Genomic DNA, 14,550 nt, shown 5'->3' on the forward strand with positions numbered 1-14,550 from the left:
GCGGTAAAGCCTATACAAATACACAGCACCACAACTTCATCTTCTCCACGGGTCTTCCTCTCTCAAACTCATGGGGGGAGGCTTTGCCCTAAAATTTGAGGAAACTTTTGATTTGAGTTGAAGGGCTTGGATTTGAGGGAGGAGGACATCATAAGAGGTCCATAAAGGCTCTCCCTCTCTCCTTCCATCCTCTCTCTCTATTTCCATCACCTAGAGTTCTCTCTACATCTAGATCTAGATCTAGATCTAGATCAATTTTAATGTAAAAAATGATGTCATGTATTTCTTTAACTTTAGATTTATCATAGATGCATGCTTCATCTTTCACATCGTCATTTCCTCTCTTTTTCATGATTTTGGACATAAAAATCATCAATTTCTCCTAATTCTTCTTTATTTAATGTTGATTGTGACGGATAATGTTCGCAGGTATGATGGATAGGTCAGAATGGATGTACCGGATCAATAGAGCGAATGATCTGCGGTACCTCTTTGAATTAAGGAAGTTTATTGCTGCTGGTAAAGCTCACCGTGAGAGACTGAAGCGGATGACAACCATATGTCCATGTTCTCGTTGCAAGAACCTGAAAGCCCATCGAGACAGCGAGGTGCAAACTCATTTGATCATGTATGGTTTCGTCGAGGGCTACACAGTCTGGACATTTCACGGTGAAAGAGTTGGTGCGAGTGGCGATGCATCTGGAGTGAGCCCTTCGACACCGACGGTGACAGCACCACCAATGAATAAAGATCCTTTAGGAGCACCCGGTTCCTCATCATCTTCAACAGCAGCTGCGCCAGCCGATAGTGACAATAGTTATCGTGATTACATCATGGTGGATGATCTAATGCAAGACATGGCCGATGAAGCTGGCGACGGTGGGGATGGTTAGGATACTGTGAGCCAACCCGAGGATGTGCAGCTTGTTGAAGATCTAGTCAAACACTTCGATGAAGATGATGTTGTGTTGGGTTGCCCAAAGTGGTTGGAGAATTTCAGAGAGTTGAAGCAGGCGGCAGTTGATCCTCTCTATAAGGACGGCGGCGATTGTCCGAAGGAGTGCACGGCGCTCTGTTTTAACCTCCATATGTTGATGTTGAAGGCTCTTCATGGTTGGTCTGACAGTAGCTTCAATGAGTTGTTAAGCTACCTTGCCACCATGTACCCAACGGCTAACAATGTGCCCGCCAATACTTATCAGGCCAATAAGCTGATCCGGCCAGTGGCGATGAAGCTTAGAAAGTTTGATGCATGCCCTAACCACTTCATCCTATATCGGGGCAATGAGTATGAGAATTTGACGAGTTGTCCGCACTGCGGCTTTAGTCGATACAAGAAAAATACTGGTTATCGCGTGGATGCAGAAGACAAGGGAGGCTTGCGGGGTGGTCGAAAGAAGAACAAGAAGGGGGCAAAGAAGAGCAGTGCAGCCAAATAGATCTTGGCTCAGCAGGACGATGAAGAAGAGGGTTACACGCATAGGAAAAGTCCAGCACTGTCGGTGTGGTACCTACCCGTGACCGATCGCCTGCGTGCAATATTCGGGAACTCAGACGATGCCAAGCTTATGTCCTAGCATGCATCAGCTGACTGCCTGAAAGACGATGGCAAGCTATGGCACCCATCTGATGGCAAGCAGTGGAAGGATTTTGACGAGGCCTACCTGGAGTTTGGCAAGGAGCCCAAGCATGTTAGGTTCGCACTGAGTACCAATGGGATGAACCCGTTCGGTGAGCTTAGCAGCTCGCACAGCACTTGGCCCATCGTGCTCACCATGTACAACCTACCTCCCCATCTATGTCAGAAGCGTAGGTACCTTATGCTGACCATGCTTATCTCTGGACCAAAGCAGCCCGGCAATGATATAGATGTGTTCCTAGAGCCGTTCATGGAGGAAATAAAGATACTATTTGATGTTGGGGTCCAGATGGTGGATGCATCCCGCAAGGAGAAGTTCACACTAAAAGCAATCATCTTTGTCACCATCACCGATTACCCCAGTCTCTTCTCACTGTCGGGGCAGATCAAAGGGAAGACCGGTTGTGTAATTTGCATCGACGGGACCTGCTACACTTACCTTAAGGGATCCAATAAGATGGTGTACACAAGGCATAGACGGTTCCTCGCCAAAAATCATAGGTATAGAAGAAGTATTATGAACAAATACTTTGACAATCAGGACAAGCCGCAGCGTGATCAACCGACGCAGACTAGTTGGGGGACAAAGGTGTATGAGATGGTCAAGGACATGGATCAGGTGGAGTTTGGAAAGAAGAAGAAGCCACCTGAAGAGAGGCCCAAGCAGACCAGGAAGCGAAAGCGGGACCAGACGGAGGAAGTCCCCGCCGCCGTTCCTTTCAAGAAGAAGTCAATTTTCTTCAAGTACCTGTCGTATTAGAAAACACTGAATACACCCCATGCCATCGACTGTATGCACCTAGAGAAAGATGTCTTCGAAAGCACGATCGGTGTCCTGCTGGACATCAAGGGCAAGACAAAGGATGGTATCAAGTCATGAATGGATCTTGTCAATCTGGGCATCAGGCCGGACCTTCACCCAGGACCGCCTTAGAACGGTAAAGTTGATATCCCGGGTGCGGCCAACAACCTAACGCAAGATGAGAGGACAACTTTTCTTAAGTCGCTTAGGGGTATCAAGGTGCCGACTGGTTTCTCTTCCAACATCAAGAGCCTGGTCTCCATGAAAGACCTCATAATGACTGGCTACAACTCACACGACTACCACGTCATGCTGACGGTGTTCCAACCAATTGCGATTAGGGCTATCCGTCTAGAGTACGTGAAGATGGTAATCACACAGATGTCATACTTCTTTAACCGCATCACCTAGAAGGTCATTGATAAGGCCGAACTGCCTGCCCTGAAGGAGTTCATCGCGGAGACCCTTTGCCAGCTCAAGATGTGCTTTCCACCATCTTACTTTGATATTATGCCACACCTAATGATGCATATGGTCGATCAGATCCATCAACTAGGCCCCGTGTACCTACACCAGATGTGAACATACGAGCGGTTCATGTCCACCCTCAACAGATATGTTCATAACCGCGCTTACCCAGAGGGCTCTATGATCGAGGCATACACAACGGAGGAGGCCATGAACTGGTGTATGACGTACATAAGAGATGGGAGGGTGATTGGGCTGCCTGTCCATCACCATGAAGGCAAAACCTTAGGGATGGGGTGCACAGGCCAAAAAGTACACACCGATGTGGCAAACCAAATGGTGCAAGAAGCTCATTACAGCATCCTTCATCGGTTAGTGAGCATGGAGAAATACATTGAAAAGCACCTGGAAGAGATCCGCGCCGCTAATGACGAACAGCGCACGGAGGCATGGGTCTAGAACCATCACAGCAGCAATTTCAATGAGTGGCTCAAAGAGCAACACATACCCCTTGAACGATGCCCTGATGAAGATACGGAGACCGTTAAGAGGCTTGTGTTAGGCCCATCCAGCCAAATCACCACATGGCAAGGGTATGACGTTCAGGGCTACAGGTTCCACAAAAAAGATAAGGACAAGAAGAGATCGGCATAGAACTGTGGTGTTCGATACGAGGGTGAAGAAGAGTCCACAGGCCAGAGGAGGCAATACTATGGGCAAGTCAAAGAAATATGGGAACTTGATTACGGCCAAAACCTACGCATAACCGTCTTCCGTTGCCAGTGGGTCAAACCGAATGCGGTTGCAGTGGACAGTTATGGGCTAACCACCGTGGACCTCAAAAGTATCGGCTACAAAGATGACCCGTGGGTACTAGCAACCAATGCCGCGTAAGTGGCCTACTATATATATGCAGAGGACCCAAAAAGGCATGTGGTTGTATCCAGAAAGCAGCTGATTGTGGGAGCTGATGGGGTGCAGAGTCCTGAACAATACAACAACTACGCAGAGCTCGAGCTTTTTACCGATCATCCAAAGAAGATCAAGGCCATCGAGGACCGATTCAACAAGTCCAGGATGATGCCATGGGCCTGCCCCGACGGTGAGAAGAGGACGGTGAAAGCACCTACACCAAAATGATATATGTATCCTAGAGACATATATGTAATAATATAGCTCGATCTATTGAAGACAAGTTTTGTAACTTATTATTAATATCATGGAACCATACTACTCTACTAGTACTACTGAATCTACTAATACTACTATACAATACTACTCTACTAGTACTACTCAACCTACTGCTACTATCTATTGTACTAATACTACTCTCTACTACTCACATGTACTCTACTACTACACAGCACTACTCTACTACTACTACTACACAGCAAATGCAAAATGCAAAAATTAGTTTTAGATTGATAATAAATATCAGTGTTAGATTGAATGAGGAAATGCAAAAATATTAACCGTAGCGGGCACGTAACAGCGCCCACCGCGGTTAATAGATTAATCACGGCGGGCCGTCTAAGGTGCCCGCTGCAGTAAACATTTACCGCGGCAGTCGGGTTATATTGCCCGCCGCGGTTAATACATGGCTATATATGTGACCCCCGTCCCTGTCCTCCTCCCCTGTGCCCGTGCCCGCCCCTGTCCTCCTCTCCCTTGCCCGTGCCCTGCCCCTGTGCTCCTCTGGCGCCCTGTCCCCGGAACCCTAGTGTCGGCCACTGAGAAGTCTCGCGCTGCCACCGAGCTCCTCCACGCTGGGCCCTGTCCCCGGAACCCTAGCGCTGGCCGCCGACACCGAGGGCCGCCGTCGCCCCCGCTGACCTTACTGGTACTCTACTACCTACACTATAGCTTGATGCAAATTTTTTGGGATGGCTATCTAGTGGGATATTTCTCCCTGTCTGTTACTATGGCAGACATGGAGTTCTTGTCCTCTATTTGTGCATAACCTTAGAATATACTTTGATAAATTAAGGCCAGCTAAACTATAGATAGATGTGTGGTTTCTGCATGAGAAATGTAATTGGATGTTTGCAAAACTAGGAAAACTATTCTCAGGAAATCAGGTTTTGTCCTTATGTTTGTTGTAAATCCTTGAATACTATATTAACCATGCTATGACACATAGCTAATGACCTAAAGCAAGTTAATGATGATGTACCGAACAGTATAGACGGATTGGCCGTTTTGCAGAATGGACATAACTGCTTGTGCCCTGTTAGCAAGCATCCTAGTACGAGTTTCTGAACATGCAACAGTTGCAGTCTGAGAATCACAATGTTTGGTTCCATGTTTGAAAAGCCATAGCTTGTAGTTGTCAATTGTCATGCTTGGTTTCAAGCTACAAGTGCTAGCTGCTAGCAGAATATGTTTTCTGACACAAAATTTAACAATGTGGATCCTCCCTCTTTGATTTGCAGCACTGTAAGCTCAGTGCAAAAAAAATAACGTGCTTAGGTCTATTACTTCCCCAACCTTATTTAGGATGTGCGTTTGACATAAACAAGCTGGAATACTTTACTTATCAAAGTGAAACTATTATGAGGTGCTTTTTGCTGTCGAGGTTACAGGTTTTCTTTCCTCAAAATCGTCTAGTGTTTGTCCATAGAAATATGTTGTTCTGAAGAATGGTCTATGCGTCTCTGTTTCTGTCCAGCTTGACCTGCTGTGAACAAGGGGTATAAGCATATGGAATATCATGTTTTCGTAGTGAAAATAAACAATCTCACATTGTGTTTTTTCTAGTGGCACAGTTAGACTGATTTTATAATGCTGATAATTCATAAACTTGACTCAGATGTGTACCTACAGTTACATCTTCTATAATTAATTTATATTTGAATATTGATATGGCCAAAATTGTACAGGATATAGTAAACTCCTTTTGGAATGGATGGCTGAAAATTGTACAGGATAAACTACACTTGGTGAATTTTGAACTGCTATACTACTGATCTATGATGCTTTTGCTGAACCGTAGCATTTGAATTCAATTCCTTTTGCTGCCTATGATGCCAAAGAAATTTGTGACAAAATTCTGAGCATATGCCACTGCCTATGATGCACCTTGCCTTTAAACTGATCACATGCTAAAGTTGTGAGAATTTTGAGATGAATTGGTCACTCTGCTGCAATTTTGCCAAATTTGATATAATTTTGGTGGTGGTGCTACCTATTTCTCTACTTAATCTATTCCTATACTGTCTGCTACTACTGTCCTCCTATACTACTCCTATACTACTGCTATACTACTACTAGTATACTACTACTAGTATACTACTACTAGTATACTACTTTCTAGTAGTATACTACTACTGCCTACTACTTTCTAGTAGTATACTACTACTAGTATACTACTACTACTGCCTACTACTACTCCCTCCTCCTCTACTCCCTCCTCCTCTACTACCTACTCCTCTACTCTCTCCTCCTCTACTGCCTACTCCTCTACTATGCTCTTGCTGACTAAATTGAGCAGTTCCTCTACTACTCTTACTCTTACTGACTAAATTTGATTGAGCTGTGATGGGGGTTTATTGTTGCCTATGTTGCCAAACAAACTTTTGAGCTGTATAGCTCTTACTCTACTCCTCTTACTCTACTCTACTCTACTCTCACCTCCTCTAGTCTTCTACTCTATCTTGATGGCCGAAGGACTTAGCCCTTTGGGGCCGAATTTTGAAACTATCTTGATGGCTTTTGTTTGGTATTTGCAATGATGATTCTTTTCACACTTCTAAGCTGAGGCAGTGGCATATGCAATGATGTGAACCCTTTTATGCTGAGGCATTGGCGATGATGATCGAGTGCCCCCGCTAAACTAGAATGGCTTGTATACCAGATACAAGCAACCAGTTTAAAAGCGATGTGATGACAATGGGGCAAATCTGAGCCAACTACTACTACTTTACTACTCTAGTACTACTCTACTTTACTACTCTAATACTACTCTACTTTACTACTCTATAATTGTGTCTATACAGCTGAAATATGTATTCATTGTAGCTTTCCAATGGCGGAGGAACCGATAAGCGAATGGCGCGACCCTACCCCTAGTGCATCATCATCAACTAGCCTCGAGAGCCACATGTCCGTGACCCCGAGGCCAACAAAGAAATGTCATACAAAGGACGAAGATGATTCGACCTACCAACCAAGGGACAACAAAGTTGAAAGTGCGTGGTCTCCAAACCCTAAACAGATGCCGGTGGTGCCTCAAGAATTGAATTTCGAGGAGGGACAAGTCAGGGACAAAGAACCCCCGCTCCATCTCCAACCACTTTAGGCAAGTCTAGGGGTCAGAGGACAAAGCTAAGAAGGGGGGAACATGGGAGGCACCGGAGGGAAACCCATGGCGAAGTCCATGTGATCCATGAGGTGGGACCAGAGGGAAACCCGTTGTCGCCACCCACGGTCCTTGCCAAGTTCAGCAACCAGGTGGCATGTATAGTCAAGGACAAGGTGGAGATCACTTGGGAGGACTCGAACAATGTGCGGTTGACTACAAGACACATATCTAGGGTGAGGTGACAAGGAGCTTCCATTATCCCGAGGACGCCGATCTGAACAAGTGCAGGGAGTGGGTCATGCACATGGCAGGAAGAGCCTTTAGAAACTTCAAGTCCATGCTGACCAGGTACTACCTGAAGCTAGGCAAGTCACCCTGTGTCAAATACACTATGGTGAAGGAACATCACTAGGAAGAGTTCTGCAAACAAAGAACAACAGAAGAAGCAAAGGCAAAGAGCGCCAAGTTTAGCACACTTGTGAAGAAGAACCTGCACCCCCACCACTTGGGCATGACTGGTTTGCTGGTAAGAGGCCCCAGTGGCGGGAGGAAGAAAGGTCTAGAGCTGCCGCCGGGCTTCCCGATCCGTACGACGGTGTAGACTTGAGGGCTAAGGACTTCATCTATGCTCGCAAGCCGAAGAAGCTTAAGGAGGGCGTGAGCAAGTTCAATGAGCCCAAGTTCAAGGAGGTGGAGAGGGCTATCATCGAGGCCGCTAAATCCAAGGATAGCTTCAAGGTTTGCAGGGGCTAGGACTTGCTGACCCTGGCACTGGGAACCCCCGAGCACCGTGGCCGTGTCCGTGGCATGTCGTCGAAGATGAGCTGGAACTCAGTGGAGTCATGGCAATCCGACACTGCCACATACTGGTCAAGGCAGAGGTACAAGGAGGGCATCTTTCAGAAGGGCTATGATCAAGGCGTGGCCAAAATGATCAGCCGGTCCATAAAAGAAGCCTTCACGAGCAATGACCCAGATATGGTGTCGATGAGGTCACAGATGCTTCGCCAGGCTGGTGTGGCCGTGCCTCAAGTTCCACAAGGGCAGACACAAGGGCAGCCACTGCTGATGATCGAGGATCACCCAAGGCACCCCGTCGATGCCATCCGAGAACCCATGCACGTCTAGCTCATGATCCCGTTCGACAGGGTGAAAAAGTTGACCATGGGTGAGGGTTACATGCACCCCAAAGAAGATATCAAAGATTTCAACCAAGACCAGATCCCTGCCAACTATGCTGCCGTGATACTTACATGGTATGCGACCGAATACGAAGAATTTGAAATGGAATATCCAAATGCAGAAGGGGTAATGATCCTTGGAGCTGCCTTAGGTTCCGAAGTCCTGTGGAACAAGGATGACATAGAGATCATTCTCTCGATGCCAACTTCTACGCTGATAGCGACACCAGCATCACAACCATCCGTTGTCGGATCTTGTCCCCCCGATGATCCGGATCACAGCGACGGCGATGATGAAGGCAAAGGCAGGGATGACAAGGGAAGGAACTCACCTCGAGGCACAAGCCCTCACCCTCATTCTCCTCCTCCAACAACAAGTCCACCTCCACCTCCTGGCAGTCCGTCTAAGGGCACGAGCAAAGCATCAGGAGGCACAAGCCCCCACCCTCGTTCTCCTCCTCCAACAACAAGTCCACCTCCACCTCCCGGTAGTCCATCTAAGGGCATGAGCAAAGGACCAGGAGGCACAAGCCCTCACCCTCGTTCTCCTCCTCCAACAACAAGTCCACCTCCACCTCCCGGCAGTCCATCTAAGGGCACGAGCAAAGGATCGGGAGGCACGGAGGAACTAGGGGCAAAGACACTACCTGCTGCCATTGCGAGCACAAGCCACTGTCCTCCACCACCGGCGAAGACCAAAGGCGACCAAGGGTAGCTCACATACTCACTTGAGTTCGAAAGGTATGGTAGCGGCGAGCATAATTTGCTAATAACTTTTCTTTGCCATAATATGGTACTAACATTTCTATCCTAGGCCGAGATCACCTCTCCATCTATTTCCTAAATCGGATGACTGCCCCAGCCATTACGAGCATGGGAAGTTCATGATAACCAAGGCCCAACTCATTGACGAGGAAAGGTGGGAGACAAGGAGGTTTCACCTCTGGTACATGGAAGCGGCAAAAGCTAGTCTGCATGGTTTTCTAGTCAAGGTTGTGGCGGAGTACTTCCACTTGCCCAGCAATGATGTAGAACTCCCCAGGACTTCCATGACATGTATAGACTACTATGGGAACAAGACCTTGACATCGCCCAAGTCACCCTGTTCTCTATGTAAGTGATGAATTGCGAGTTTCACATATCACCTGCCTTTGAATCGGTCAAGACTACTTATATATGCCACGATGGCTTATCCTTGCAGGTTGATGGCCTATATATCCAAGGAACTAAAACTTGATGTTATCTATCTATCTCCAATGCATATTGCTCAAAGAATCATCATTGGTTACCACCTAGATGACAATCATCCAACCATGAAAGACTTGACCAAGCAACAGAGAGAGGCGCACAGGAAGAAACTGATGGACAATGAGAAGTTGAACATTTCAAGATACATACTAGGAGCAATGAAGAAGATCAGGGGAAATGGGTGTATCCTAGCTGCCTACCACTTTGGGTAAGTCAAAGACATGCCTGTAGAGATAAGTGGGTAGCTAGCTAGTATTATTATTTCTCGTCGTAACCTGTATTTTGTTTCAATGGTGCAGCCAAGGCCTCGAGGGTCACTGGGTTGCATTTATCATCTACCCTCAGGATGGTAGGGCCTATGTATTTGATTCATTGACAGTGCCAAACTTAAAAGGGTACAAGGCCTTTGAAGATTGCCTCAGAGTGTAAGTGACTGAACTGTCTTCTCATATGCGTTCTAATGCCCTGTCTAATACTAGTACATTTTGTATAGCGCTTATAAGGAGTACGTGAAGGATCCTAAATGCTATGATCGAAGATCAAAGAATTTTAAGGCTAAGCATAAGAACCGCATCAAAATCAGACGCAACTTTCCGGTAAGTATTTGAAAGGTTTAATTGTGCTTTCCATTCATATGCGTTCTAATGCCTGTATTGTAATGCTTGCGTATCAATCATGCAGTGTGCCAAACAACCGGTAGGATCACAAACCTGTGGCTTCTACGCCTGTGAGTTCCTGAGGGTGTACAAGCAGTATAACAGCAGTTGGAGGGTGCTCAAGATTGGATTGAACTGGTCGAGAGACATGCAGAGCATCCAACACAGCTTCAAGCAGACAAAGGCGGACATATGTAAGTTTGTCTTAGACAAATGCGTGCTTGAAGGGGACACGTTCTTCCATGAGAACAGCACGCTAGCGATTTTATTGGAGTACGAGAGGCTGAGGAAATGGCCCACGATGATGCGTCCACATTATTACACCTTAGCGCATGTATAACGACTTTAATATGTAAATGTAATGAATTAACGATGACAAGAAAGACTAAGTGAATGTATATATATGTATATTATCTCATGTGTAATGCCTGCATACTTTTTAAGTTTAATCTGTGAAATCTGGATGTGATTTGAATTTGAATTTGAATTTATATGCCTGCTGTATTTTATTTGAATTTATATGCCTGCTGTATTTTTTTAATTTAGGAAATAAATTACCGAGGCGGGCAAATAATAAAGACCGCCACGGCTAATCAACATAACCGCGGCGGGCCACAAAAGGTGTCCGCCGCGGTAAAATAATTTACCGCGGCGGGCGGTGTAACGTGCCCGCCGTGGTAAAAGTATATTTACCGCAGCGGGCACGTTACACCGCCCGTCGTGGTAAATCGGTTAACCGCGGTGGGCAAAGCCGCCCGCCACGGTTAAGCCACGATTTACCGTGGCCTCTAGGCCGCGGCGGACGACTTTGCCTGCCGCGGAAAACCCAAATCGCCCGCCTCCAGTAAAGTTTGTGTAGTAGTGGTCCTTGCAAGAGATGTTATGCAAGTCTTCTATGCAAGGGATAACAAGACAAAAGGAAGGCTAAAAGTAGTCCTAGAAGGGAAAAGAAAGATTGTCGGTGTCGATGAAGTGATGGACGAAGAAGACTACAGGGGCTATCAGGAAATGCATTCATTCGGGGCGAACGTACCCCTACCTATCCTTCAAGAGGGTGACGAACCTGCTTACGTACGAATTGATCATAATGAGGCTCTCATTTGTTGATGCACCTAAAGATAGTTAGATTATTGTTAGCTATGTAATCATTATGTAGACGTTGTATCTGTAATTTACACTGAATATTTAATTTATATTTTGTGCGCATCTCTACAATTTAATTATTGACTATGTAATCAAATATTAAGATGATGTTCACAAACACTATTATTTGATAATTATAGACCATTAATTAATTATCATATAATTCAATAATCAAGACACAATTTTTTGTGTTATTTTAGAATATAAACTAACTGCATTATTTCTATTAATAAATAAATAAAGAAAAGCAAACTAATCGAACTCCCTATCCTAGCTCAACGGTTAAGGCCGCGCACTCTGTACTCTGAGACCCGCGCTCGAATCCTAGGCGGGCCAAACTTTTTTGATTTTACATTTATTATTTAGTAGTGCATTACGATGGGATAAAAGAAAAAAATAAAACCATTCTAACCGAACTCCCTATCCTAACTCAGCGGTTAAGGCCACGCACTCTCGATCCCGCGACCCACGCTCGAATCTCAGGCGGGCCAAACTTTTTTATATTTTTTTACTAAAAGATGGCGGCAGGGCCCTTACTACCGGTTTTGGTTTTAAAACCAGCAGTGATAGCTTCTATCACAGTCTGTTGCTCAAACTGACATAGAAGGCCAAATTCACTATCGGTTTTTAAACTAAAACTAAGAGTGATGTGTAGATGATCTTCACATTCCAACAGTGCTCTCATGACCACAACAGTTAGAACACTGCTCTCACCTACCCCGATAACTTTAGTTCAGAAATAAAAATGAACCACGACTGCTAGCCCCTATAAAATGGTCCTCGGCCATAAGCTTGCCTCTCCATGCATGTTGGTTTCAGCCAGGCCTTATTAGCCATGATACAATGTTTTCCTCTCACAACAAACCACATATATCATTATGCATTGTAGTCTACCAAAATGGTGCACACACGAGGTACTAGAAGAATGCTACTAAAGATAGAGCAACGCCGACGATTAGAGATGCCACGAGGTTCACAGAGCCATCTGCTGTGGTGCGCTCTGGACTATATGTCTAGAGAGACCTGGTGTGCTCTCGGCAATTTCCTGTCTCGGAGTAGCATTGGTTCATCAGTGCGGTGCCAAGCTAAATACGATGTGCTCTGGACTGTACCGAGAAAAAGGCCATGTACAACAGAGGCAAGGATTCATCGATGCCACCTTATCATCTTCAACCGGTATAGCTCATAGACCACCTCAGTGTTGTTGTTTGACCCTAGTTGGTGCTAGAAGAATGCTACTGAGGTGGTTAAATTATAATGTATTGATACTCATTGATAGTAACGCTGACTAGTACGCAAATAGGTCTTTGTTATCATATATGGAATTTTAGTGTAAGGTCTTTGTTATCGTATATATAACTTATTTCTATTTTGTTGTAAATTTTTGATGTATTTCATTACTATCTAAATAAATATATCGTTGTTGTTAAAACTTTCTCACTGTAGTATCTAAATAAATATATCCTTTATATATATGCACCTTCACTGTCGGTTCTATTTAGAAACCGGCAGTGATAGTAACTTTCACTGTCAGTTCTATTTAAAAACCGGCAGTGATGTCCATGCCCCCCTATATAAAACAAACTACCGGCCACATACATCTATCCCACCCACCCATGAACTCTCTCAATCTCATTTCTCACGTTTCACTCTCACCTCTCAAGACATCCACTCTCTCTCTATGTGATTTGGTCATGGCTCCTCCATTTTTCAATGGTATTGATATGTTGTCTTCTCCAATATTCTATCTATATTCATTTGATCTATATTTGTATTCATGTTTCTTTGCATTCTACATTTATATATATTCTTATTCCTTGCATTCAATCTATATTTAATTATATTGCCACATTTTACTTGGAAGAATTTTTTGTGCATATATTTTATGTTCATATTTTTTTTGCATTTTATCGATCAGGTGGTATGAACAACGGACCTCCCCCACCACAAGAATTAGGTTTCCACCCTGGCGATGAGCCATTCACTCCTAATGTGGCCATTCCACGGTTCCCTATTCCAGCTATTGTATGAAATATTTTCCAACATCTTTTATTTTTTGATGCTAACAAATAAGTGTAATTAGTTTAATATCATTGTTGCATGCATATATGTCGCAGACTATATCCCTAATAGATTGGCTGTGAACAACACTTAGCTAGTTCTTTATCTCGGACATCATTAAGAACACGACATCGAATGCAAGTGGTCGGCTATGGACGTGTGAACTCAGTTTTTCCATCCCTATGAGGGGTTCAAATCATTGGAACCATATCCACAGGACGGGGATACAGAGCCCGAACGTGATAAGTGCCCAATTAAGTGCCGTGCACATCTCTTTAGAGGCACTTGGACATATTTGCTATGATGTGCCTGATTTCTTGCACTTCAAGGCACTTGCTTTGAATGCTGGTGATATCCCCGTCCCGCAAGCAAGCGAATGGTTTGTGAGCTACAACCATGCGGATGTGGTAGAATGGTCACTTATACCTGAGTCATGGTTATTTGTTGTTTATTATTGTAATAACATTCTCTATTTTTTTTCTTTTTCTTCGCATGCAGATTGCGCTCTAGGACCTTACCTATGCTGCATGTGGCTTGTGGGCCATTCTAGACCAAGCTACGGAGCAACTCGGGTACGATTGGGACTTCTACAATGGAAACCTTGGCCAGCTCACTATAGAAGGATGCCAGTACTGCATAAGGATTACTAACAGGGGCAGTGGTCCTTTAGTAGGTTACATCTATGGCCTACCATTCTTTCAGTATTGTGAGGCACAAAAGAGTGCACTCATACGGGCATTGGACTTCATCGATACAAGCGGATACATAATCCGTGACATCAATTACCATATATGGCTACAGAGGCTTGTTAGTGTGCGTGGCCTGATCGATCCCGGCAGTGATTCCGATAGTAATTAATGTTTATTTAGGTAGGTTTTTAAGGTCGTAGTGTAATTGGGTTGTAATTTTAATATGTACGGCTTTGTGTGTTTAATTATTGTCATGCATGTAATTCGTGTAACATTTGTTGGGCAACTAGAAATATATATTTCGGTGTTGTATTGGTCTCAAAATTATTCTCAAGCTTGCACTTGCCACGTGTGAAGGAAACA

General features: G+C 44.8%; 1 pseudogene; it reads left to right on the forward strand.

Annotated features, from left to right (window-relative positions):
• Positions 1-1,160: 1,160 nt before the first annotated feature.
• On the forward strand, positions 1,161-10,488 carry LOC136533835 (uncharacterized; annotated as a pseudogene).
• Positions 10,489-14,550: the final 4,062 nt, after the last annotated feature.

Source organism: Miscanthus floridulus, unplaced genomic scaffold, assembly GCF_019320115.1.
Source record: "Miscanthus floridulus cultivar M001 unplaced genomic scaffold, ASM1932011v1 os_1248_2_3, whole genome shotgun sequence".
In the NCBI taxonomy this organism is placed as follows: domain Eukaryota; kingdom Viridiplantae; phylum Streptophyta; class Magnoliopsida; order Poales; family Poaceae; genus Miscanthus; species Miscanthus floridulus.